Below are 6,000 nucleotides of genomic sequence, written 5' to 3'. Positions count from 1 at the left end.
ATATTTATTTTTTGTAGCGAGAGAATGCGTAGTTGTTACTTACGTGTTCATATCTTAAAAAAAGAAAAAGCGATTAGGATCATTTATTCTCTTTGGTTCCAACAAAGCATGAAGTTTGATTGTAACAACGGCTAAACAGCCAACTTATTATCGCTGGTTTTGTTCTATTCTTAAGGATGAAAAAGGAGAGGTTGGCAAATTTTCAAAATGAGTTGTAATCGACAATAAATATTTAAGGGATCACTCAGTACGAATAAGCGAATGTTTGCGAATCTGCCTGTGAATGTTTGCATTTTTTAATGAGTGTAAGTTAGAATGTCTCGTCTCAAATGTAACCAATCACGAAAACATATATCCTTTTTGGTAGCAACAAGGCAGAAAGTTTCTGGTCAAAATCAACCACTAAAAAAGGTTATTTTCTACTTCTTTTCTATTAACAATTTCTGGAAACTTTTATTTGAAACATTTACGATAAATATTAAACTTACCGTTATATATAAAATCCTAACGGTACATTACATAAAAGGGTGCAAATGTGCGTAAAATAAATTAAAAAATTTAAATTTATTATAGGGGTACGGAAGGAGTGTCTTTGAAGCTGATATTAAAGACTGTACAGCCTGAGCTGAACATTTATACTGCCATTTCTACCCACTAATATACAGTCATTTATTAACTACCATTTGGGCACTTCATTTAGCAAAAATAAATAAAAATCTTTAAAAAAATTCGACGGTAGTTTCCAAAACTGCAATAAGAAAATATAAGTAATTTGCACATATTTTTTTTTAAATTACCTAGCATATCCAGATAAGATATTGCAACAGTTCTGTTTACGCAAGCGGCGCATAAGGAAGAAAGAAATATATAAAAAGTAATCGTTGGAGACCAATAAGTCATGAGTTCAAGGGCAAACAATGTTCCACCTGGAAAAAAAAGTTGTATTTACTATTTTAATTAAATGAGGCTGCGACAATATTTAATTTTTATTGAACTAACCAATAGGCGTGCCAAATGCCGCCGAAATACCAGCTCCGCATCCTACTGCTGCTAAATCTCTTTGGGTTACATCATTTTTTAATGGATACAAACTGGTAAAAGGAATACGTATTTTCGATAAGCACACTCCAATCATAGTAACCACATGCACCAGAGGTTCTTGCTGCAAATATACAAATAAAAAAGAAACATTCGGATATTAACTTAGTAATATAACCTCATATTAGATTTAAACAAATCATTTTTTCTTAGTTACAAACAATTAGTTGCCAACAGTAGTGTTTAGTTTAGTTGACAACACAAGGCCATCTTACAATGAATCGAATCTGATGCGTAAAATAAAACAATAACAAAACTCAGCAAAAATAAATAGTGCTAACTCAATATATCATTAAATATGTTAACTCACACATCCTCCAGGTAAATTTGCAATAGACATCAATAGGATACATATGTACTTCACAACTATTGAGATAAATTTTCCAAATTTTGGAATAGCTACGCCATTTAAAAATCCAATTATAGCTTCTATACCAGTACCTTCCGCATTCGGCTGCGGAGAATATTAATTATAATTTAAGTTTCTTAAAATAGAACATAGAAGTTTTTAATTACTTTTGATTAGTAACTTACCTGGAAGAACACAACAATTATGGAAGTAATAAAAGTCGGGACGGTAGCCCACAAGATCCAATACGTACATTCAAAAAGAAAATTATCAGGATTCTCACGCAACACTGGGTTGGTATTAAGGATAAAATAAACTATCATATTTAGCAAGTATTTTTTTTTTTTTTGCTTTTTTTTTGGCATTGGCTTTCGCCATACCGAGTATTAGATGAATACAAATTAATGTGTCTACGTATATACTCAGTACAATCAGATGTAATTTCAAATCATAAGCATACTAAAAAAACTGCACAAGAGAAGAACGGCACATTTTTTTTTGTCTAATTTTGCTAACGTTTGTTTTCGTTCTGTAACCCCTGAATCAATGATTCGAAAAAATGTTTCCAATTGGAATAATTCTTCGTGCGTATGATTAGTAAACCAAACGAATGATTCGATGACTTTATTAAGAAAAGTGCAGAAAACTGCAAACCTACAAGTTTCAGTCAACTGATTTTCTTCTAACTCGTATTTTTAGCCACCATCAGATTTATATAAATTTTACAAATTTGTAAGAAAGATTGTACATTCAAAGAGCATTTTACTAAAGAATTTCAACTCTCCCAAAACAAGTGATGGGTACTGATTAAAAAAACAAATTATAAATTAAATTAATTAAATTTTTTATTTGATTAATTTTTTTAATTTTAATCAGAATTTTCTTTTTAATGTTTATTTATTTTGCAACTATAATAGATATAACAAGCAAAAGAGATGAGAGTAAGGAAATGGCGCAAATACACGGGCACGCACATATATGCACTTACATACACGTGCGCGCACATGCATGTGCGCAAAGAGGCATGAGTGGAGTGAACGACGATCATTCAGTGATGGAAGCCGTTAGTTCGCCTGATTGGCAAGCTTACACAGCAACCATCCTAGGAGGTCGGCGTTGTGTTGAGATGGTCGCGTGGCCACCGCCGCTTTAGTCTGCGTTGAGGATTAGTAGGAAGTGTTGTGGTAGTCATGTTGTGGATAAGAGGGTTGTAATGACTGTGTAGATTTGAGTGGAGTTTTGTGAAGCGAGATTGTGCTATTTCAGAAACGAGAGGAATATTGAGATCAGAGTGTATAGTGTGATTGGAGACGTAGAAGGGAGCGTTAACTATTGTTCTTAGAATTTTTGATTGTAAGGTCTGAAGTCGGTTGATGTTCGTTTTTTTAGCGCTTCCGTAGAGTAGTATTCCGTACGTCCATATTGGGGCAAGTAGAGCGGTATATAGTGTTCGTTTGTTCGTCAGGGTCAGATTTGGTCGTCTGTCGAGTAGCCTTTTCAACATTTTATATCTAAGATTGAGGTCAATTCGTTTGAGTCTCGTGTGTGGGTTCCACGTCAGTCGTTTGTCAAGATGTAGTCCGAGATATCGTGCTTGGTTAGTCATTGGTATGGAAGTATTGTGGAAGGAGAGAGGAGGGAGAGTTTTCTTGTTAAGAGTGAATACTATGTATTTAGATTTTAATTCATTCACTTTGATTCTCCCTTTTTGCAGCCAAGGCTCGAGAAGATTACATTTAACCATGTTGGAGACTCACTAGGCCTGTATAGGACCACCTTACACTCACATTTAACCATGTTGGCGACTCACTAGACTTATGTAGGACTATCATACACTTACATTTAACCAAATTGGTGACTCTCTAGACCTGTATAGGATCAGCTTACACCTATATTTAAATTGTTTTTTATGGCAATGCATGTAACCTATTTATGTATTAGTAGGATGAAAAATTTATGCCAGTTTCAGTCATTATAAACTTTATGTATTAGCCTATTTTTTTCAACAATTTAAAAATCTTTTCTATTAGTTAAATCTGATCAGAGGGTTTTCAATTTAGAATTCAATAAAAGACCGTATTTTCTATATTAATTTTTCATTTTCCGCTAATCAGAGGATCCTGTACTACGTCTACTTTGAGTAGTGTTAGGTTTTGGAAAGAAATATTTATCAAAGTACTTTCCGTAATCATTTACAAATGATTATATATAAGATTAGAAGGAGAACGTAGACCATTAGTAAAAATAAAAAATAAATAAATCTCACTAACAGCACTGTCCAATCACCTCACTCCGTGTATTAGTATTAGTATACTATTAATACCACAAGGCTCAATTCCTGGCCCTTTTTTATTCAAAATTTTTTCTGCTTTTTGCAGACGACAAAGATTTATACTGCCATTAACTCAGCGGATGACTTTCTCCTCCTCCAAAACTCTCTTCATAGCCTGAATGTTAAGTGTGATGAAAATGATATGAGCCTAAACATCTCTACTCGTAAATGTAAGGTAGTATCCTATCATCCTAGTCGGACGTGTACCAGCTTCGATTATTCTCTTCATGCTACAACACTAAGTAGATCTAATGTAGTGAAGGACCTTGGTGTTATGTTCCTGTGCTAACTTTGCATTCAATCTCCACATGAACTCTATAGTCACAAAGGCAAATAAAATGCTTGGCTTTATATCAAGATTTACTCGAAACTTTAAAGATGTCAGAACCATAATTGTCCTTTACAAAGTAATGATACGACCTATTCTTGAGTACTGCTCTGCTTTATGGTCTCCTTATCAGAAAACTTACGTCAACAAATTTGAATCACTTCATGAAGATTCCTAAGATTGCTCTGGTATCGAGAGCAAAGCCATGACGGAAGTACCACACGATGACATAATAGAATTTACCGGTTTGAGTACTTAACAGTTTCGTAGACAAGCCACAGACTTAATTTTTATTTTCAAAATACTAAATAATAGTATTAATTGCCCTGAACTGTTGAATGATGCCAAGTTGGGGTGCCCACTTTTTTTTTTTGTTAATCGTTACAGCCGCTAAATTGCAAAATTTCTGCGTTTTGTCAGGATTTTAAGTAATTATTCGGGAAAAACTTAATGCGAAATAGAGAAATATCTCTTTATGTTCAATGCTTCAATTAAAGAGATTGTAATATAAGTATAAAACATAAATTCTTCCGAGATTTTTTAATTTTTTTAAGCCAACTTCATAATTCATGCTTCGTAACAATTACACTCTAAGCTCCTGCCAAGACGAGCGATTATATATATATACATATATATATATAAATTATGGAAGATGTAACAATGTTTGAATAAAGGATACTCGTCTGGAGAAATTGCCTTTTCATTTTGTCAACTTTATCAAGATATATGGTTTGAATGGAGCTGAGTAATCCTGCTATAACCCCAACTAAAATCATCAAGATCCATTGAAAGTATATCAGAAATAATCGTTTCTTAGTAGTTTCGTTATCTTCATTATCAATATATTCTTCAGTGACGATTGGATGATAAAAATTAAGCGACTGAAATTCACAAAATACATATGCATTTATTACATTCTATCAAATACATCTCTAAAAAATAAAAATAAAATAAAAACGGGCCAAAAAAAAAAGTCGCCTAGTTTGTTTGAGATACAGGTTTAATAACTTCCTCTGAATTTAATGTTTTCCAAACTCTGGAACCATTATTTCTACTCGACAAGACCTACCAATTGGTGCCTGGAAGTAGGACGGTACTTATTAAAAAAAAGAAAATATCTCACATTGTTGCATGTCTAAGTATCAGGCTCAATAAGTCGTGCAGCTAAGAGTTGAATGAGAAGTAAGAAATATCTCAGTGAGCTCAAACTATTTCACACAAATCTTCTTCGTTTAGTCAAAGATCTCATGAATCCTGAGGAGTAACGATAATCTTACAGTAATTTAAAATGGTTTCCAATAGACCCAGAATCAAGAAATTATTTTAAACTCGTTTGTTACTCTCCCTGTGTCTAATTCGAATCTTCTGTAGTTAATTCTGTTTCGACCAGCATTGACAAGTATTATTAACGTCGTGTTGTATTGGAACTAACGCATAATATTGGTAACATCTGCCTTCTTTCAGCAGCAACGATTGTGCATATTCTTCTATCAACTGAAACGTTTTTAAAATATTTGATTATTTTTAAAGAAGGAATATTATAAAAGTTCGAATAATTTTCAAGTAGGAATGAATTCAAATTAGAAGAGTTCAATGCTCATTTCCTTCAAAATTCCTAAAAATAAGTAAAAAACTAAATAAAAAAAACAGCTTTCTTCGTTGAAATGGTAGTACTAGACTCAGAAGTTATAAGAGATTTAGAAAAATTAATTAAAACCATATCTCAAATTACCAGAGTGATCTGACTTTTTTTTCTTATTGTGTTTGTATTATATAATAACTGGGACTTCTTCTCGGATTGTTCAAGTTGTTCAGATAACAGCAAACGAATTAAAAATGGTTTCATTGCTTTCTTTTACCGCTTCATCAACACTTGTGCCACGGTTTTGTTAA

Source organism: Rhodnius prolixus, unplaced genomic scaffold (genome assembly GCF_049639745.1).
Source record: "Rhodnius prolixus isolate KJV_2025 unplaced genomic scaffold, Rpr scaffold_2, whole genome shotgun sequence".
Lineage (NCBI taxonomy): Eukaryota > Metazoa > Arthropoda > Insecta > Hemiptera > Reduviidae > Rhodnius > Rhodnius prolixus.
The sequence above is the reverse complement of the archived record's forward strand: the minus strand, read 5'-3'. Positions refer to the sequence as shown.